The sequence below is a fragment of the Phocoena phocoena genome, chromosome 6, assembly GCF_963924675.1.
Source record: "Phocoena phocoena chromosome 6, mPhoPho1.1, whole genome shotgun sequence".
NCBI lineage: Eukaryota > Metazoa > Chordata > Mammalia > Artiodactyla > Phocoenidae > Phocoena > Phocoena phocoena.
This window is the reverse complement of record NC_089224.1, coordinates 98,227,277-98,249,369: the sequence shown is the minus strand read 5'-3', so window position 1 is coordinate 98,249,369 and position 22,093 is coordinate 98,227,277. Positions and strand designations below refer to the sequence as shown.

Below are 22,093 nucleotides of genomic sequence, written 5' to 3'. Positions count from 1 at the left end.
AGGCCGGGTTTGCTCTTGGTTCTGAGCTCTTAAGAAAGAAGCCTGACCTCATGTTTATTGAGCACCTACTGCGTGCCAAGTGTTGTGCTTTTCTCGGTTTCCATTTGGAGTCTCACGTGAAGCCTGGGTCAGGGAGAGATTATGTATGGGCTGCAGTTTACAGATGCAGGAAACCGAAGGTTTGAGGTGCAAAGTGATTTCTCTACAGACACATGGTTAGTTAATAGGGGGGCTGATGCTGAACCAGCTTTTGCCTGGATTCAGAGTCATCCCTTTGCACTGTACCAGGCTGCCTCTCGGCTGGAGGACACGTGTCGGCGTAAAAGCAGAAAGCAGAGGCCTTAGACACGTCATGTTGAAGACAGGATGACTACCTCCAGATCCCAGTGGCCGGAACATCACAGACAAGCAAAGCTCCTGGAGGCAGAATGCCTGGGAATTAGTCACATCTTTGTTTTTGTTGCTGCTGCAGCTACTACTACTGCTGTTATTGTTGTTTCTAGGGAAGTTTTTATTTTGAACTCATTTTAGATTTACAGAAAGATTGCAAAGATAATACCCAGAGTGTTCATTGGCACCTCACCTATTTTCCTCTAATGTTAACATCTTACCGTGAGTCAGAACTAAGAAACCAACGTGGGTACCTCACTCTTCATGAAGCCCGAGACTTCATTTGAATTTCACCAGTTTTTCCAGTAATACTCTCTTTCTGTTCCAGAATCCAATCCAAGATATAACATGGCATTGAGTTATCATGTCTCCTCAGTCTCCTCTGGTCTGAGACGGTTTCTCAGTCTTTACTTGGGTTTTATTCTGTTTTTTGACCTTGACAGTCATGAGGAATACTGGTCAGGCATTTTGTAGAATGTTCCTCGATTTGGGTCACACCATCTCTACCAGCTGTGTGACAGTGGATACATGACTCACACTTTCTAGAATTCTCTTATCTTGCTGAGAGTATTGAATGAGATGAGGCCTGGAAAGCCCCCACTCAGGGCCGGTGTGCTCAGCCATCACAACCGTTATTTATGGGACTGATCTTATGCTCTTGTGAGTGAAGGTGCCACGGAGTAATTCTGCATGGTAAAGTCTAGGGCATCGGGATGCTTTGCTCTATAATCACAGAATCCCAGAACTAGAAGGCCTAGTCTGATCCTGTGGTCTGTGCAGCTTGAATGCCTATTACAGGGCACATTGCTCTGGCAATGCGGCGTGCACTAACTTAGAAGGCACCCATCCCATCCTCGAGCCGCCGGGACTGGTCTTCTTTCTCTATCCCACTTCCAGTCCGTTACAAGGCTTACAGGAACCCTAGTCCACTCACTCTCTTACTCTGCAGAGTGACTACCTCATTCCTCCCCTTCTTGCAAAACTCTAACACAGCCTCCTGCCATCACGCTCTTAGTGGAGGCCCTTGCTTTTTATGGGACTGAGAAAACACAAGTAATGAGAAGATTCTAGTCTATCAGTTTACTGGTATCTATACCCTAAACTCCGTCTTGCCTTCTTTTCTTTTATTTATTTATTTTTTTGCAGATTCAAAACATTTTATTATTAAAATATAAACATGTATAAATTACCAAATACCAAATAGTTTATTATTGAACATTAAAGGAAAGAAACTGGCCTTTATTCTTCAAGTGTCACTGGCATGAAAGACAAACACAAACTGAGATTCCAGATAAAGAGAGACTAAAGAAACATGAGAACTACATGTAATATATGGTCTTGGAACAGGTCCTGTGAAACCGTGCACCTCAGATTGGGACTCGAATCCCTGTGCCGGGACTCGAACCCAGCCTAAACCCAGGTTGGGACTTGAACCCATGCGGCCGGGGCTTGAATCCAACCAAAACCCACTGTCTTCCAACTGAGATCACACGTGGCCTGGTTTCAGGACTTAATGAAGCTCAGGTTCTTGATGTCTCATCGCAGAAAGAATTCAGTGAGAGACAAAGTGATAGGTAAGAAGTGGAATTATTTAGAGAGAAACACACTCCCCAGACAGAGTGTGGGCCATCTCAGAAGGTGAGAAAGGCACCAGGGTATGGGGTTGTCAGTTTTTATAGGGGTGGGTCATTTCATAGGCTGATGAGTGGGAGGAGTATTCCAGCTAGTTCAGGAAGGGGCGGGGATTTCCAGGAGTTGGGCCACCGCCCACTTTTTGATCCTTATGGTCGGCCTTGGACCTGTCATGGCGCCTGTGGATGTGTCATTCAACTTCCTGATGTGTTACAGTGAGCATATACTGAGGCTCAAGGTCTGGTGGAAGTCGATTTGTCCGCCGTCTTGGACCCATTTGGTTCTAATCAGTTTATGTCATGTCCTCGGGCTATGTCATTCTTTCAGAGGTTGTGTGCCCTGCCCCCATCCCTCCTGTTTCACCTGTACTGGATGGAAAATGGAAAAGACAATTATAAAGGACATAATTGGGTCAATTGAAAAACATTAGAGTATGGAAGTTAGATTTGACAGAAGTATCATATCCGTGTGCAATTTCCTGAAGTTGACAACTGTTCTGAGGCTACTCTTGTTTTTAGGAAATACGCAGTGAAACATTAAGGGTAAAGAGGCATGATGTCTGAAAACTATTGTAATAGCTCAGGAAAATAGATAACAATATGTGTGTGTGTGTGTGTGGGAGAAAGAGAGAGAGAGAGAGAGAGAGAGAGAGAGGAGAGAGAGAGAGAGAGAGAGAGAGAGAGAGAGAGAGAGAGAGAGAGGGAGGGAGGAAGAAAACAAATGTGTCAAAATGTTACAAATTGGTGAATCTGGATAAAGGATGTGTTTGCCTTCTTTTGTGGTGGGTGTTCTCCCTGCTCCAATCTAAGTGCAAGCCCTCAGCCCAAGCAGAGGTGGGTTTATCAGAAGCAAAGGGAGCCTAAGCTTCAGAGACCTTTATTTGCCTGGCGCCTGTCAGTGCTAGAGGTTTCTAGGGTTTGTAGATACTTGAGGTGGAGATTGTGACCGTGTATACATACTGTTGTATGTAAGCATTTCAAGTAAATTATCTAAAGCATATGGTTCTCAAGGTGGTGGAGGGCAATGTCTCAGACATCGTGAGTTGTCAAAATTGGGGGATGGCTGCTACTGGCATCTAGTGGGTACACATCAGAGATTCCGCTAAACATCCTACAATGCACAGGACAGCCCCCTCCAACAAAGAACTATTTGGCCCAAAATGTCAATCTTGTGCAGACTGAGAAATCCCGGCCTAAAGAGATCTCAGAAGAAAGATACGGGCATCTTTAAAGTGTTGTTGATTTGCTATGATTTCTCTTCTCGGACTAAGTAAATATTCATGTCCATAACTGATTTTGAATTCATGATTTTGAATTCTTTTTCTCAAAAGAAGCCTCTTTGGATTGCATCAGCACAGGTCCCACAGAATTTGGACTGTCCCTGAACTCAGGCACTGGGCTCCCTTTCCGCCATTGTAGGCTTTGCCTTTGCAGTTTCTCCCCTCTCCTGGATCATGTCCATCAATATGAACGTGTTTTCAGATCTCTCATTTTACAAAACAAAACCGAACCCTTTCCTTAACCCCTCCATAGGTATTGGGCTCCGCTCCAATTCTCTGCCCTCTTCTTATAGCACAACCCCTCTAAAGAGTTACCTGTATTCACCACCTCCAGTGTCTCACCTTCCTTCTCTCTTGAATCCGCTTCCACCGGTCTCTCACCCCACCCCTTCCCTCCCAGCAACACGCTCAAATCTCATTGTCAATGTCCCCAAGTGACCTTCGTCTTGCCAAATTTCAATGACCATTTCTCAGTCTCTATTTCCTGGACCTTTTTGTGTAACATAGCTAGTCACTCCTTCCTGCCAGAAACATCTTCTTTACCCTAAGACAACACTCTCTCCTGATTCTCATAGGCAGCTCTGACACACTGGCCTCTGCTGGATCCTCCCTGCTTCACCCCAGCACACTCCTCACCTTCTCCCTCCCACACTGATTTCATTCAGCGCCCTGGTTTTAAATGCCACATAGCTCAGCCCCAACCTCATAAATGCCTCCATTTGAATGGTTAATGGGCATCTCAAACGTTGAATGTCTGGAACTGAACTCATTATGTCCTCCACCTGCTCTTCCCACAGTCTGGCCCATCCTGGAAAAGGCACCGGCGCCCACGTGCCCTATTACTCAGGCGCAAACACTTGGAGTTATCCTTGACTAGTTCTGCCTCTCATGTCCACGTCCAAACTGTCAGCAGATCCTGTTTTGAGAATATACCTTTAAAGTACATCTACCTTAAAATATACCCACCTTGAAGATATATCCATTATTCAAAACTGTTTCAACACCCTCAGTTGACCTCCGAGTTCAAGCCAGTATCATCCCTCACCTGGGACACGGCAGAGCCTCAAGACTGGTCTCTGCTCCCCTGCCTTGCTCATCCCCACCAAGTCCATTTTCCACATAACAGCTGAAATTATCATTTAAAATAAAAATCATATCATACCACCCCCTGCTCCAATGCCACCACCGATGACATTAACCATCTAAGCATACTTAGAATGAATCCAACATCCTTTCCACTATCAACCCTTTCTGAGCTGGCCTCTGCTGACTTCTGCTATTTCCTACCACGCCCTCACTCACTCCCTCCATCCCTGGCCTGCTTCTTCTCCTTCTAGCACTCCAAGCTTTTGGCCTCACTATTCCCTATGTGTAGAGTACACATCGCCCAGATGTTTGTGTCTGGTTCCATTACTTCACCCAGGTCTCTTGAATCCACTTTGTACATGCATATGTCATTATTGTGTAATGCATGTATAATGTCACACATGATATGATTATGTTTTCAGTTCTATATACGCAGCCGCTAAAACAAGAAAACAGTGGCTGCTTTGAACAAGCAGAACAGAGTGTGCCAAGGGTGTGCAGTTACACGGCGCCTTTTCCCCACGTCCTGTTGATCCTAGCTTCCCTATGGGGCCACAAAGAACACGGCTCTCCGTCTGCTCTGCGAGAGCCTTTAGAGAAGTGAAACCACCAAAATAAAAAGAGAAAGCTTCCTTATCCAGGCTGAGGATGGCGACGATGATGATGACGATGATGTTTTTAACGGGGAGGAGGAGTATGTAGGTGATAGCCTCTGTTTATCAAGTCTTTTATTTTATTTTATTTTATTTTTTAACGTTTTTATTGGAGTATAATTGCTTTACAATGGTGTGTTACTTTCTGCTTTATAACGAAGTGAATCAGTTATACATATACATATATCCCCATATCTCTTCCCTCTTGCGTCTCCCTCCCTCCCACCCTCCCTATCCCACCCCTCTAGGGGGTCACAAAGCACCGAGCTGATCTCCTTCTGCTATGCGGCTGCTTCCCACTAGCTATCTATTTTACCTTTGGTAGTGTATGTATGTCCATGCCACTCTCTCACTTTGTCCCAGCTTACCCCTCCCCCTCCCTGTATCTTCAAGTCCATTTTCTAGAAGGTTTGCATCTTTATTCCCGTCTTGCCCCTAGGTTCTTCTTGACTTTTTTTTTTAGATTCCATATATATGTGTTAGCATACGGTATTTGTTTTTCTCTTTCTGACTCACTTCACTCTGTATGACAGACTCTATGTCCACCCACCTCACTACAAATAGCTCAATTTCATTTCTTTTTATGGCTGAGTAATATTCCACTGTATATATGTGCCACATCTTCTTTATCCATTCATCTGTCGATGGACACTTAGGTTGCTTCCATGTCCTGGCTATTGTAAATAGAGCTGCAATGAACATTGTGGTGCATGACTGTTTTTGAATTATGGTTTTCTCAGGGTGTATGCCCAGTAGTGGGATTCCTGGGTCCTATGGGAGCTCTATTTTTAGTTTTTTAGGGAGCCTCCATACTGTTCTCCATAGTGGCTGTATCAATTTACATTCCCACCAACAATGTATGAGGGTTCCCTTTCTCCACACCCTCTCCAGCATTTATTGTTTGTAGATTTTTTGATGATGGCCATTCTGACTGGTGTGAGGTGATACCGCATTGTAGCTTTGATTTGCATTTCTCTAATGATTAGTGATGTTGAGCATTCTTTCATGGGTTTGTTGGATTTCTGTATATCTTCTTTGGAGAAATGTCTGTTTAGGTCTTCTGCCCATTTTTGGATTGGGTTGTTTGTTTCTTGATATTGAGCTGCATGAGCTGCTTGTAAATTTTGGAGATTAATCCTTTGTCAGTTGCTTCATTTGCAAATATTTTCTCCCATTCTGAGAGTTGTCTTTTTGTCTTGTTTATGGTTTCCTTTGCTATGCAAAAGCTTTTAAGTTTCATTAGGTCCCATTTGTTTATTTTTGTTTTTATTTCCATTTCTCTAAAAATCCTCAACAAAATACTAGCAAACAGAATCCAACAGCACATTAAAAGGATCATACACCATGATCAAGTTGGGTTTATCCCAGGAATGCAAGGATTCTTCAATATATGCAAATCAATCAATGTGATACACCATATTAACAAATTGAAGGAAAAAAACCATATGATCATCTCAACAGATGCAGAGAAAGCTTTTGGCAAAATTCAACACCCATTTATGATAAAAACCCTCCGGAATGTAGGCATAGAGGGAATTTACCTCAACATAATAAAGGCCATATATGACAAACCCACAGCCAACATCGTCCTCAATGGTGAAAAACTGAAACCATTTCCACTAAGATCAGGAACAAGACAAGGTTGTCCACCTTCACCACTATTATTCAGCATAGTTTTGGAAGTTTTTGCCACAGCAGTCAGAGAAGAAAAAGAAATAAAAGGAATCCAGATCGGAAAAAAAGAAGTAAAGCTGTCACTGTTTGCAGGTGACATGATACTCTACACAGAGAATCCTAAAGATGCTACCAGAAAACTACTAGAGCTAATCAATGAATTTGGTAAAGTAGCAGGATACAAAATCAATGCACAGAAATCTCTGGCATTCCTATACACTAATGATGAAAAATCTGAAAAATTAATAAAACACTCCCATTTACTATTACAACAAAAAGTCATTTATTTTTATGTCAGGCTCTGTGCTAAGAATTTACAAACCGTTAATCCATTTAATATTCGTAATAGCTCTGTGGGGTGGTCTTTATCCCCATCTTCCAGACGAGGAAAGAGGAAAAAGGCCGGCTTGGAGAACTGCGACTTTCCTGAGCTTACAAAGCAAACAAGTGTAGGGGTGGGTACCCCTCCCCTAGTCCACTTAACTCTAAAGTCTCTTTTTGTCTTATCCTAGTGCCTTTCATCTTTCTTTCCCTTTTTGAAGTTGTTAACTCCAAATTTACTAACCTAGGGAATTCGCCGGTGGTCCAGTGGTTTGGACTCCATGCTTCCACTGCAGGGGGCACAGGTCCGATCCCTGGTCGGGGAACTAAGACCCGACATGCTGTGAGGCGAGGCCAAAAAAAACAAAGAAAGGCAAATTTATTAACCCACATGATCTGTAGAAACACTGGGACGAAGGTCCATCCAGCCCCATAGCCAGTGTCCGTTCCCTGATCCTGCACGCCTCAGCCTGCACACCTTCATGCTGTAGTTTTGAAGTTCCACAGCCAGAGGTCCCTGCCTCTCAAAAAAGGGGGTGGGGGGGGGCTGATGCCGTCATCACGTGGCTAAGTACTCAGTTCCGGTGTCCTCGAGGCTGAGATCAGCCTAGTCTGTCGTTGGGTGTGGTCGCCTCCAAACAGTGCCTCCTACAGCCTTGGGTATCTGAGCAAGACAAGACCTCTGAGGGGTTTGATGGGGAAACTGAGGCCAGCGAGGGGAAGGCTTGCCCCAACCTTCTCTGTCAGTTCGTGGCAGAGCTGGGGCAGAAGCTCCTCCTGCAGCCCAGCATTTTTCTGTAGTGCGTACCTCTTCACCTCGGTATCACCCTCCTTCTTCCCTCCCCTGCCATTCCTCACCACCCCCACCACATTTTGTTTTCTAGTCTTACTCTTACAAAGTTCCTTTCTGCCAAATAGATCCCTGCGCACAGTACAGGTGTTGGTAAAGGATATTGCCCACCGTCCGTCTTTCTTAATCACACTCTGCTCCTGAAATGCCGCCATTTCTAGGGTGAAATACGGCCCCTATTTAGCCGTGTGTAACACCAGTGGGAAAGCCTGTGAAGGCAGGCCTGCTTTTCTAGACGAAGCACACACTCCAAAACAGAGGTTGGAAGATTTTCTTGGGTCTGGGCTTTGGGCGCGCTGTCACTACTTGGAGCCTGCCCAGAGACCTTTGTGTGGGGCTGCAGCTCACTCTCTGGTGCTCTTAGGGACCCAGACTAAAGGCTGAGGTATCTTTTGGGCCCCGAAGAAAGCCTGGAACTTAGGTAACTCCAACCTCCAGGCTCTAAGCAGCAGTGAGAGCAATACATTACCCAGCTCTGTGACCACAGGGCCAAGGAGAAGGGCACTGGTCCTCAAATTACGGAATCTATCACCTACTCTTATGAAACAGTCAGTGAATGCATACCCCGGGTTCCAAGGCACATTTCTCCACTTCGCGGCCGAATGATCGTGAACAAGCCTCTTAACCTCTCTGAGTTCTCAATTTTCTCATTTATGTAAAGGGAATCATAGTACAGCTGAAAGGGTTGTTCTGAGTTTTAGATGAGAAAATGCAAGCAATGCTCTTAAAGAATGTAAACAATATTTAATAGTTGTTTAGTAATTGTTAGCACTTGTTACTATAAGTCAGTAAGAAGATTAATGAAGAAACGCTAACAGAGAAATGAAATAGAAAAATACCAAGCAGAGAAATTTTCAGGTTTATAGATATTGTTATATTTATTGATATGATAATAAGGCTCTCACTTGAAGGTATTTTTAGCTCCTTACTGATCCTTTTTTCGCTCCAGTTTCTGTCTTTCCTGAGAATTCTCACCTATATCTTTTCGTTACTTTTTTTTTTAACATCTTAATTGGAGTGTAATTGCTTTAAAATGGTATGTTAGTTTCTGCTTTATAACAAAATGAATCAGTTATACATATACATATATCCCCATATCTCTTCCCTCTTGCGTCTCGCTCCCTCCCACCCTCCCTATCCCACCCCTCTAGGTGGTCACAAAACACCGAGCTGATCTCCCTGTGCTATGAGGCTACTTCCCACTAGCTATCTATTTTACATTTGGTAGTGTATATATGTCCATGCCACTCTCTCACTTTGTCCCAGCTTGCCCTTCCCCCTCCCCAAGTCCATTCTCTAGTAGGTCTGCATTTTTATTCCCGTCTTGCCCCTAGGTTCTTCATGACCATATTTTTTGTTTGTTTTTTAGATTCCATATATAGGTGTTAGCATACGGTATTTGTCTTTTTCTTTCTGACTTACTTCACTCTGTGTGACAGACTCTAGGTTCATCCATATCACTATAAATGACCCAATTCTGTTCCTTTTCATGGCTGAGTAATATTCCATTGTATATATGTGCCACATCTTCTTTATCCATTCATCTGTCAATGGACACTTAGGTTGCTTCCAAGTCCTGGCTATTGTAAATAGAGTTGCAATGAACATGGTGGTACATGACTCTTCTTGAATTATAGCTTTCTCAGGGTATATGCCCAGTAGTGGGATTGCTGGGTTGTATGGTAGTTCTATTTTTAGTTTTTTAAGGAACCTCCACACTGTTCTCCATAGTGGCTGTATCAATTTGCATTCCCACCAACAGTGCAAGAGGATTCCCTTTTCTCCACACCCTCTCCAGCATTGTTTGTTTGTAGATTTTCTGATGATGGCCATTCTGACTGGTGTGAGATGATATCTCATTGTAGTTTTGATTTGCATTTCTCTAATGATTAATGTTGTCGAGCATTCTTTCATGTATTTGTTGGCAATCTGTATATCTTCTCTGGAGAAATGTCTATTTAGGTCTTCTGCCCATTTTTGGATTGGGTTGTTTGTTTTTTGATACTGAGCTGCATGAGCTGCTTGTAAATTTTGGAGATGAGTCCTTTGTCAGTTGCTTCATTTGCAAATATTTTCTCCCATTCTGAGAGTTGTCTTTTCGTCTTGTTTATGGTTTCCTTTGCTATGCAAAAGCTTTTCAGTTTCATTAGGTCCCATTTGTTTATTTTTGTTTTTATTTCCGTTTCTCTGGGAGGTGGGTCAAAAAGGATCTTGCTGTGATTTATGTCATAGGGTGTTCTGCCTATGTTTTCCTCTAAGAGTTTGATAGTGTCTGGCCTTACATTTAGGTCTTTAATCCATTTTGAGTTTATTTTTGTGTATGGGTGTTAGGGAGTGTTCTAATTTCATTCTTTGACATGTAGCTGTCCAGTTTTCCTAGCACCACTTATTGAAGAGGCTGTCTTTTCTCCACTGTATATTCTTGCTTCCTTTATCAAAGATAAGGTGACCATATGTGTGTGGGTTTATCTTTGGGCTTTCTATCCTGTTCCATTGATCCATATTTCTGCTTTTGTGCCAATACCATACTGTCTTCATTACTGTAGCTTTGTAGTATAGTCTGATGTCAGGGAGCCTGATTCCTCCAGGTCTGTTTTTCTTTCTCAAGATTTTCTTTACTTTTCTAAAAAGGATTTCAAGCATCCCACTAACTGAATGACCTCACATAAGACCCTCCACATTCGGATTCTGTGCTGGCATCTCTCCTTTGATCCATTTCAACACACTCCCTAAGCGACCACTATATGCCAGACTCTGGTGTATAAAAAGGAACAAGGTCCAAGGTGCATCTCCTAGAAGCTGACAGTCTATGGCGGGAAGGGGTGGTGGTGCGGGGAGGGGGGCATGGGGGAGGGATGGGCATGCAAGCAAATCATTCTTCCTGTAAGTGAAGAGGTTGTACTAGAGCAACAGTATTAAGGATGGGGCTGCCCAGACACCTGATATTGTAAGGTGGAGAGGCAACTGGGGTCCTCTGCTCACCAGAGAGAAAAGAGAGGGAAGAGTCTGGTTGCATCCATGTCCTGCCCCCACCTGCTTCAATCCAAGAGAGCAGCTCTGCTTTCTTCATTTTTCTATACCCAGATCCCAGAAAAATTATAGCTTGAATAGAATGTTTTGCTGCTAGTTTTTTTTTTTTTTTTTTTTTTTTTTAACATTGAACAAAAAGCTTCCTTTCGTCCCTTTGTGGGCTGACATCCCAGGATTTGCTCCCAGATGTGTCTGCTTTACACATCATTCACTTTGATCCTTATCATGTGTGTTATTGAGTTAGCTCACGTGGGCCTGGCAGGCCATCTCCTTGTGTCGCCTGTGAGCTCTGTGGGGGCAGGGTCCCTGCAGCCTCCCCTGGTTATCCCCAGCATTCCGAGCAGAGCCAGCCATACAGGAGGTGTCCCCTGGACTTTGGCCGACATCTGAGGGTTGGCTGGTCAGTGGAGAACAGAGATCTGCTTTTTCTGTGTGCCTGTGATGGATGGGAGTGAAAAGCTGTAAAGGATGAAAGAAAGCTCTAGAGAGACAGGTTTAAGTTCAAGGGCAGATAGTATTTCCTGCATGTCTCCTCACGAGGACGTGTGATTCCTAGACCCTTAAAGCAAAAAAGACTGGGCACACACTCAGTTCCACGTTCCCTTGCCCATGCCTCTGGATGCTCTGGGCATTGTGAATGGTGAGGTACCACCTCCTCTTCCAAGGAAGCTGAATTTGAGCCTCACCTTCCAGGTTGTTATGAAGGCACAGGTCTCCCCTGCTGTCCAAAAGTAGAGCATTCCTATGAAACCTTTCATAAGCTGAAATGGTGTAAAGTGAAGAAGCGATCACCTTAGGACACATGTTGCTAACGGATGCAGAGAATAAATCACAGATGCTCACAGTCACAGTTCAAAGCTCTGGCGGCTTGATGCTGAGATGCTGAGCGTAGTTCCAACATAAGGAGCTTGGTGGTGCCTGTCTCACTGCTCAGGGTGCGAGCTGCTTCTAGAAGGCTCCCTGCAAAACAAACACTAAACGCTGTTTTTCCTTTTCGCCTTTTGCAAAAATGAAAATCCTCTTCGGATTTCTTTCGATTACTGAAAAGAGGTACGAATGTGGGTCTTTCGTAAAAGCGAACTGGCGTAAAGCGAACTTTTGAAAAGCGGGGGACACCTGTATACTTGTCTGTTGAGTAGGATAAAACACATTTATTGAGTGTCTTACTTTAATGTATAACTTTCTAATGCTTCGTCTCATTATGCCCAGGTTTCCAGCTGTCCTCTTGAACGTGGGTGTGGGCAGGTCTGCTTAGGAAGACAAGGCAAGCACCTGAGTGGGAGGCCTGGCCTTGCACACCTGCACTCACGCAGAGTTCCCTTCCACACGAGAGGAGGCAGGGGCCCCTGGGAGAGGAGAAAGACGGTGTGTTGGGGTGCGTGAGGGGCCATCCAGCATTCAGGGCGCGTCGCTTGCCTGGTGGATTCACGGAGGCTTCGTCTCCTTTTATATGCTGTGCACGTCTTGGTAAAGTGCTAAATGTTTTGTGCCGGCACAAACGCCCCTTTTGTGTCACTCCAGCTCCTGCTGGTGGCTCTTCGCAGCCCACAATAAGTGGTACATTTATTTCCGCTAGGACTTTTCAAAAAGGAACACGCGCTCTGCTGTACAAGAAAAATCTGTCTCTCCCACCTACCCACACCCCCTCCCCGAGAAGTGAAGCCCAAAGATTAGCTCCCTGGGTGGTCTTTTTAGTCTCCTGAAATAACCCGGACTCCGAGGAAGGATGTGGTGTTAGGTGGCTTCCAAGATGGGGAAGGTTTCCGAAGGCTGGGCTTGCTCCCCATTTTTTGCAAAAAGAGGGCGTAGAGGGGTCTTTAGAGGGCTGGGCGAGAGTTATCTTGGAGGACAGTGCTGGAGACGTTTGGCTTGGGCCTCGTAGTCTCACTGCAAACACAGAGCTCTGACATTACCTCCAAATTGAGTTCTGGAGCATTTAGTCCCAGAAAAGCACTGGAGGACTGAAAGATGTTCATCACACGGCCTGGATCTCGAGTTTATTTTTATAATCCTGTTTGTTATGTGAATTTTTGAAGAGATGGAAGAGGCCCAGACCTTTCTGCTGTAGAGAACGGATATAGATCCTACTCAACAGGCAGATTGATAACAGACACTCCTTAGCACTTAAACTATGCCAGACCCTGTTCTGAGTGCTTTACACATATTAATTGGTGAAATCTCTGCATTTCCAATGCCTGGGGTAGGTGATGTCATTATTCCCATTTTACAGATGAGGAAACTGAGGCCCAGAGAGCTTAAGTAACTTGTTGGAGGTCCTACAGCTAGTAAGTGACGTAGCCAAGATGGAGGAGCAGGCAGTCTGGCCCCCCAGGATGAGGTCTCAGCCACAGCATGGTCTGGACTCTTGGAGATGAGCAGCCTCACCCCCTAACCAGTGTCTGAGTAGAGTCATGCTGTCCCACCTATCACCTCTTGGTTATATCCCAGACTCTCAGGGTCCTAAGAAGAAACCATCATACGGCCACTTAAGAGTACCTGCCCCTACAACATAGGAGCCTCATTCAGCCTTAACCCTTGGCGCTCCTGTGTCCTGGAGAGACACAGATTTCCCCCAGTTATTCACATCCTTGTTATGTATGCCAGGCCCTGTGGTAGACTCTGGAGCTTCAGCAAAGGCACGAGAATCCCTGTGCCTGTCCTCACCTCGTGCAGGCGAAGGAGAGGGCTGGAAGGCACTCACCTTCTGGTGTGATGCTGGCCAGGATGATAAAGGGATGGGTGCCCTGGGGCACGCAGCAGAAATCCCACCCATGGGAGGCTGATGGGGGCTTCTAGATGCAATAATTAATTAATTAATTAATTACTGAGACTCAAACAATTAGCAGGCACTAGTGAAGCCAAAAGCAGAGGGAGGGAGGGTGGCGAACAGTGTTCCTGGCAGAGACCCGGAGGCAGGTGAGAGCCTGTCCCTTCTTGACTGTCAGCCATGCCCGTCCCCGGTGAGCACATCCACAGGGGCACCTGCCTGGTCATGCAAGCAAAGAGGCTTTCAAGACTTATTTCCTTTGGGCTCCAGACCTCTGCATGGAAGGAAAAGAATATCAAACTAGTCTTGTGACTGTCCCATACCACACCCTGATCTGAACTCTCTAACTGTGTCATCTCATTTAACCCTTCTCACAAGGAACCTGAGGCCCAGAGAGGGAATTTGTCTCCTGTCCAGGAAGAGGAAGAGGAAGAGGTGGGCTTGGCATGGAGGTCGGGATATTGCCAAGCCTGGGCCTCTCACACCAGTGCCCTGACATCCGACCTGCCTTTGAGGAGTGATTTCAATGCTACCAGGAAATCCCTGACTGTAGAATTCCAGTTTAGTCCTGGTGGTCTGGCTGAGGCAACACTATTCTCCCGATCAGTTATTTTGTTCATTAACCTGTATATAACTGGGCAAGGTTCAGTGCACGTGATTCAGCCATTCTATGCAAGTCAGCTGGAGTGGTTCACCTAGGACGAGAGGAGCTCCACTTTCAAGATGGCATTCAAGTTGGTGCTCGCTGCCAGCTGGGAGCTCAGATGGGGCTGCAGGTTGAGGGACCCAGTAACTTCAACTGGGCCTCTCCATGGACTGCTTGGGTTCCCACACAGTATGGTGGTCGAGTTCCAAGAGAGCAAGGTGCATGGGATGGCATTTTATGACCTAACCCTGGATGTCACAGAGCATCATTTCTACTGTACTTTATTGGTTGACGCAGTCGTACACATGAAGCCAGTTTCAAGGAAAAGAGACAGAGAGCCTAGCATTCAATGAAAAGAGTGCCAAGGTCACCTTGGAAGAAGTGCGTGTGGGATGGGAGATAGTGTTGTGGCTATCTTTGGAAAATACAATCTATCGCAAATATTTACTAGGCACCACTCTAGATGCTAAGTATACTCCAGAAAAGAAAACAAAGACCCCTGCCATCACGGACCTTGTATTCAAGCAGAGAGGGCTCGGGGGGTGGGGGGAGATAGACAATAACATGACAAATAAATAAAGCATGTAGTAAGTTAGAGGTGATAAGTGCTGTTTAAAAAAGAGCAGGGTAAGGGGGTCTGGAGTGTGGGGTGAGAGTAGCAGTTTTTTTTTGTATAGCAAATTCTTATTAGTTACCTATTTTATACATGTAAGTGTATATGTGTCAATCCCAATCTCCCAATTCATCCCACCACCATCACCACCCCACCCCCCTTGGTGTCCATACATTTGTTCTCTACATCTGTGTCTCTATTTCTGCCTTGCAAACCGGTTCATCTGTACCATTTTTCTAAATTCCATTTATATGCGTTAATACATGATACTTGTTTTTTTCTTTCTGATTTACATCACTCTGTATGACAGACTCTAGGTTCATCCACATCACTGTAAATGCCCCAATTTCGTTCATTTTTATGGCTCAGTAATATTCCATTGTATATATGTGCCATGTGTTCTTTATCCATTCATCTGTCAATGGGCTTTAGGTTGCTTCCATGATGTGGCTATTGTAAATAGTGCTGCAGTGAACACTGGGGGGCATGTGTCTTTTTGAATTATAGTTTTCTCTGGGTATATGCCCAGTAGTGGGATTGCTGGGTCATATGGTGAGAGAGTAGCAATTTTAAATAACATAATCAGAGAGGTTTTCCCAAGAATATGTCATTTGAACAATAAATTGAAATGAGAAGAGAGAATGAGTGTGTATATATCTGGGGAAAGAACATTCCCAGAAGAAGGAACTACCAGTGCAAAGGCCCCAAGGCACAGAATGCCTGGGGTATTTGAAGAATGATGAGATCAGTGTTCCTGCGTAGGAAGTGAGAAGAGCTGTAAGAGGGGATGTGAAGGGAGCAGTAGGTGGCCAGGTCATAGAAGAACTTTAGCTTTTACTCTGAAAGAAATGGAAAGCTATTGGAGGATCCTGAAAAAAAGAGAAACATGATCTAACCAAATTTTCAAAGGGAACACTGTGGCTGCTTTGTTGAGAACAGACTGTAGGTGAGGGAGGTCGGAGGTGAGGAGGACAGGTAGAAGGCTACTGCAGTAATCCAGGTGAGAGGTGATGGTGGCCTGGGCCGGGTTTAGATTCAGGAAGCATTTTGAAGTCCGTATCTCCTTAAAGAGTGAAAGGGGCTCTTCCGCCGTGGCGTTGCGCGGAGGCGGAGGCGGAGGCTGGGGTGCACTCAAAGTTCAGCTCCACCCGTAACCCACCGCCCTGGCCGAGGAAGGCATTGCTGCCGGAGGTGTAATGGACGTTAATACTGCGCTGCAAGAGGTGCTGAAGACCGCCGTCATCCACGATGGCCTAGCACGTGGAATTCGGGAAGCTGCCGGAGCCTTAGACAAGCGCCAAGCGCATCTCTGTGTGCTTACATCCAACAGCGATGAGCCTATATGTGTCAAGCTGGTGGAGGCCCTTTGTGCCGAGCACCAAATCCACCTGATTAAGATTGATGACCGCAAGAAACTAGGGGAATGGGTAGGCCTCTGTAAAAGTGACAGGGGGGGGCTTCCCTGGTGGCGCAGTGGTTGAGAGTTCGCCTGCCGATGCAGGGGTCACGGGTTCGTGCCCCGGTCCAGGAGGATCCCGCATGCCGCGGAGCGGCTGGGCCCGTGAGCCATGGCCGCTGGGCCTGCGCGTCCGGAGCCTGTGCTCCGCAACGGGAGAGGGCACAGCAGTGAGAGGCCCGCGTACCGCAAAAAAAAAATGACAGAGGGGGAGACCCCATCAAGTGGTTGGTTGCAGTCGCGTGGTAGTTATGGCAAAGAGGCTCAGGCCAAGGATGTCACTGAGGGGCACTTCCAGTGCAAGAAATGATCAAATAAAAAAACTGGGCTCTTGTTCCTCAAAAAAAAAAAGAGAGAGAGAGAGAGAGAGAAAGGTAGGTGTCAAGCACGATTCCATTGCACACCCGTATCTGTCCTGTGACGTTGGCTAGTCTTTGCAGAGGGAAGAAGGTGGGCTTCTTGTCTTGGCTCACCCTGAGCCCCCTTTCTTGAGAAACGATTCTTATTCTTTCAGATAATTTCATTGGACTCTTTTTTGTTCCCCGCAACTTGTACTTTAAGCAGTTGGGTGCGGTGTCCTACCCACTTCCTGGGGAATGGTAGCCCTATACAATGCTCTGGGACTGTGGTTTCTGTGGTGTATCAATGGGGAAAAGGCCGCCTTTATTTTTTTCCCTTTCTGAATATTTACAACGTGCACTTCCTCTGAAAAGTCCTGAAGTAAAGACCTTGTTTAACTTAGTTCAGCACATCATTTCTCAAATATATTTGACTCCAGGAACTTTTTCCATTAGCATACTTCCTCGGAACGATTTGGGAAAGGCTGATCTTATTTCAGTGACCTTCCTCCAAGGAGTAGATCATCAAAGCAGCCAGGTCTCAGTTATCTGCGTGACTTGGAGCTGCCTGTCCCAAACCAGTTTGCCAGGCTGCTCTGGCCTTTCTGGCCTCCTGCCTGCAGTCTCCTCACCTTTGAGGTCCTGAAGAGGCTGCCCTTTGCTGGGACAATGCTGCCCCATCCACATCGCTATCTGCACTGAGATGTCCTGTGCAGGAACGCTTAAGAGTCAGCACCCCGAGGTTGTCCCTGACTCTCCCATTTGTTCCTACAATCATTTATGGGCACTTATTCTATGATGCTGAGCTGTTGGAAGATGCAGAGATGGATCCAAGCTGGCTCTTGCTCTCAAGGTGATTCAGGTACATCAGTAGCAGTCATGTAAGGGGAGCTAAAGTAAGAATTGCTATAGGAATAATGCAGCTTTAAGCACACACACGCACGCGCGCGTGCGCGCACACACACACACACACAAAACACAATATCAGTAACCAAAAGAGGGTTTGGGATTCAGAACTTACAAATTATAACCACTACGTTTGACCTTGGACACATTTTTTCACACTTCTATCGTGGTGTTCAAGAAATCCATAAGAAAAATCTTCATTTGATGTAGTAAATAGTTTTACCGCCTGGCCAGCCAGGAACTCACCTAAGGTAAAGAAACCCTAAAGAATAGAACCGGACTGCTGGTTCCCTCAGAGTGTGTAATAAATGTACTGTCCCCTCCCACTTGCTTCCTGTGGAGCCTCAGAACCTAAAGGAGGTGTGGGTGGAGGGGAGAAGAGGAAGGAGAGACGGGGTAGAGGGAGGAGGGGGCAGGCAAGGAACGCTTAGGCTGGTGGTGAGAGACTTTTCCTACTGGAGACTCACCCTTGGGACTTTGTGATGGAAACTATTCTAGAAACTGCTGGAGGCTCCTACCCTCCCCAGCTGGAGTAGCCTTAAGGGGTTGCACTGGTGGCGAGATGTCCCATCCTCTTCCTCAATCATCTTGTAGGATTAGCTAGTATGAGTGGTGAGTCTCCTGCCTTAAAGAATGGATCATTTCACAGGGCTCGATTTTTTTTCTCCGATTGTGTTTAAACTTTCTGTTTCTGAGGATTAAGTCCAAGGAGTACAGCTCAGGAAAATCTCTGAAGATGAGTTCTCTCTCTATAAATCAATAACAAGAAAACCGTAGACCCCCTCAGAAGCCAAGAACATGATAAGGGAGGGCTCTCCAAAAGCAGAGCCCCTAGAAAATGGCAACCCCCACCCCTCCCTGTTAACATCCTTCCACACTCACTGAGCCTTGGTTTCTTCATCCATAAAATGGGAATATGGATGCTTAGTTCTCAGGGTTGCCCTGAGGATTAGATGAAAACCCAGCATGGTCCCTAGTAATTGATGTTGCTCTGTAAATGGTAGCTGTCGTCAGCATCATGGTCATTGTTGTGGAGGGAGGAGGTATCCATGAAGACTACATGGGGAAAATGACATCAAGAAAAATAGGATGTAGACATGTGAACATTGTGGGAAAAGATGGAATTCCAGGCGGAGGACTAGCCTAGTAGAAGCACAAGGTCCTGAAAGCTTAAGGCACTCTTATAGAAGATATTCCCCTGCGCTGACAGCTTCGCCTGTGTGGACTTAACCCTGGCAGTTCTAACTCAGGGTCATTGAATGACACTTTGACTTTGATCCCACTGCTGGTGTTGTCCTTGTGAAGTGACCCCTCTTTAATACTCATTGATACCCACAAAGCAAGGTAAAGGACGTGTTCCAGTTCAGCTGAAACCTTGCTCAGTTAAAACCCTGACTGACACTATGACAATTAGAAAAACTTTAAAAAAAAACTCATTAATTGTGAATCCATTAAATCAGTTTCCTGACTCCATGAAGACTAGGAAGGGACTTCACCTTTTCATTAAAGGAGTGATTTTTTTTTAAAGTGTAAGAAACAGCAAGAAAATGCATGTCCTGTTATCCAGGGCGCAGGAAACAAATAATATGTGAATGTAAATTATGCCCCAGACAGGAGACACTACTGACTACTTTTTGGCGCTCAGCTTTGCAAAGTCCGTATTCCAACTGGGGAGTCAGAGACGCTCAGCAGAGAGGTTATCTGCTAGGATTACTAGGTCTGATTCCATTTTCCGAACTCTTTCCACGTTATCATGTTGTCTTCTGTGATAACCAGACTGTGTACTAGACATTTCTCATTTTTAGAGTTGACTGTAAAATGCATGATTCGATTCTGCTTTTGTCAATTAGAACAATATCACTAAAGCTAAAACCACCCTGACTGTCCCACCCACATTCACCATTGCTAGTCCCATCCTTTCTTTATTTCTGAGTTTCTCTCCTCAAAATTAGCCACTCGTGTAAATGCGGTTTTAATCTTTCCAACATAACTTTAAATGAGTTTGTTGTCGCTTTTCAGTCCTTTAAAAATACTTTTCCATATATGTCACCTACCCAAAGGAAAGCTCTGATGTGTGCATGTTTTCTTAAATGGTGTCATGCTATATATAACATTCTGCATCTTGCTTTTTCCCTCAGAAATAATTTTTGAGCTCTACCCATGTTGACACATATAGAGTCAGTCCATTCCTTTTAACTGCAGGAGAACATTCCAGCACATGAATATACCATTTTTATTCCACAGTGCCCTGACTGAAGGTTATTTAGGTTGTTTCCAATGCTTTGCTGTTACAAACAGTGCCTCGGGGATCACCTTGTACACCTATATCTATGTGTGTTATGTTTGCACCCTTGAAAAGCTCACACTTAAAAGCTAACAAGTGGAATGCTCGTTATAGATCATTTTTTATCTGTGTGAGAAGCAGTTTCCTGAAGGGCCTCTGATCCTGGGATCTGGGTTGACCGTCTGGTTTACAGAGTCACTGACACTCAGTCTTGGGGGGGATGTAAAGATTCAGACCTCTCCTTTTAAAGTTAGATTCTGATGCCCAGAGAGACGAAGGGACTTGACCGTGGTCGCAGTACCCAGAGCTCCTTCTTGCATGCGCTCGGCGAGCTTTACTGTTTACCTGTGTCCTTCCCATCTCCTCTTGGCTCTCGACAGCGGTCACCTACATCTTCAGGTATGCGCTACACCTGACTCTCTCTGCCTTCGGGCTTTAGAAGAAACTTGGGAGGGGGCAGTGGTAGGAGTAATACCCTCAAAAAATTGTGCAACCCTCAACAAATGACAGACAGGAAGCTGGCAGAAAAGTACCCCAGGTTCCTTGCCCCTTGGTGGAAAGATTCTAGGTGCATCCTACCCAGCCTCTGACAGACTCCAGCAAGACTGCAACCACTTCCCATATGGTGACCCACTTATTAACACACCCTTGTTAGCTTTCCTCCCTCCCTTGTCTCTCTCACTTCTCAGCCCCTCACCTGCTTCCTGGGATCACCTCCCAAATCAACTACCTGCACCCAAATCCTTGTCTCAAGGTCTGCTCTTCACGGAACTCAAAGACTGCATCTGTATGCCAGGGTCTGTGCCAGGCAGAAGGGGATACAAGAAATGAATAATATATGATTCGCTGCTCTTAACGAGTCACAAGCCAGTGACCCAGGTCTTCTGACTCTCAGTGCAGTGCTCTTTGTGCTGTGCATATCTGTGCATTTTAAGTCAATGGCATTCTTTAAAAAAAAAAAGCAACCAGTCTTCCCAGCAATCAGTCTGACTAAATGAAGTTTTATTGTAATAAGTTAATTCCACTGCTTTTTTTTTTAATAGTAAAGACCTGACTAAAATATTAATCCTTAAACTCAGACCTTCACTGGATACCAAGCAGTTTCCCCGACGCGCTATCGCCATCTCCATTTTTCTGATATATATGTTTCTCCTCCCTCTCTTCTTAGAAAATGTTGATGTTCGGTTCACCCTGATCAGTGTTTAGCTCTTCTGGTCAATTTATCTTATTTATTGACCTGAGCAGAAAATCAATGTAGTCTTCATTTGCCGTCCTGTTTAATTCGGGAGAATTGGATTCTGTGGAAACTATGTCCAAACTACTAGAACCTTGATAGGTACCATCTACTCCAGAGAGCCTTCCAGGGTCCAGCCTTAACTGACCTCCTCTCCTACCCCCTCCCTGTTTCCACTCCCACCCCTTTAAAAACAGAGACAGTCAAGACCAGATTTGCGTGCTTAGTAAGTACAAATGGATGTAAAGTTTGCTTTCAGAACGGGCTGGGTCTCCGAGATCTCTGCCCAAAGACTCCCTTCTCGCGGGGCCGCTTTCATAAATGCACAGGAAGGCAAAATGCCTTTGCCATAAATAAATAACGTGACCAAGAACACTTCTGAAAAGCTGGTTTCTTTCACATTCTAACAACTGCTGGGGAGCCTCAGGTCCAAAACTGCTGCAGGAGTCTTCCTTTCAAACAGACCTCGAATCCTAACCCCAGCTCCTCCCTGATTAACTGAGACTTTGGGCAAATTACCTTCCCCCTCTGAACTTCTGTTTGCTCCCTGTAAAAGGAGGCATCGAGGATATTGTTCTCAGAGTAACAGAAAATACCCCTGACACTTACATCAGGGCACTGGGCTCCTACTGGTTTTTTTGTTTTTGTTTTTGTTTTTTTTGCGGTACGCGGGCCTCTCACTGCTGTGACCTCTCCCGTTGCGGAGCACAGGCTCCGGACGCTCAGGCCCAGCGGCCATGGCTCACGGGCCCAGCCGCTCCGTGGCATGTGGGATCCTCCTGGACCGGGGCACAAACCCGCATCCCGTGCCTCAGCAGGTGGACTCTCAACCGCTGCGCCCCCAGGGAAGCCCTGGGCTCCTACTGTTATGTGCTTGCTGCCATTTGGCTTTTTTTAATTGAAATGGAGTCATTGTATTTTTTAAAAAGAACTT

At 45.4% G+C, this 22,093-nt stretch overlaps 1 protein-coding gene and 1 pseudogene across 3 annotated transcripts in view; both read left to right on the top strand.

The window, feature by feature from the left end:
- Nucleotides 1-22,093, top strand: part of ASTN2 (astrotactin 2) — a 914,376-nt gene that overhangs the window by 512,355 nt on the left and 379,928 nt on the right. The window lies entirely within an intron of this gene.
- LOC136124591 (small ribosomal subunit protein eS12-like) lies at nt 16,111-16,707 on the top strand (annotated as a pseudogene).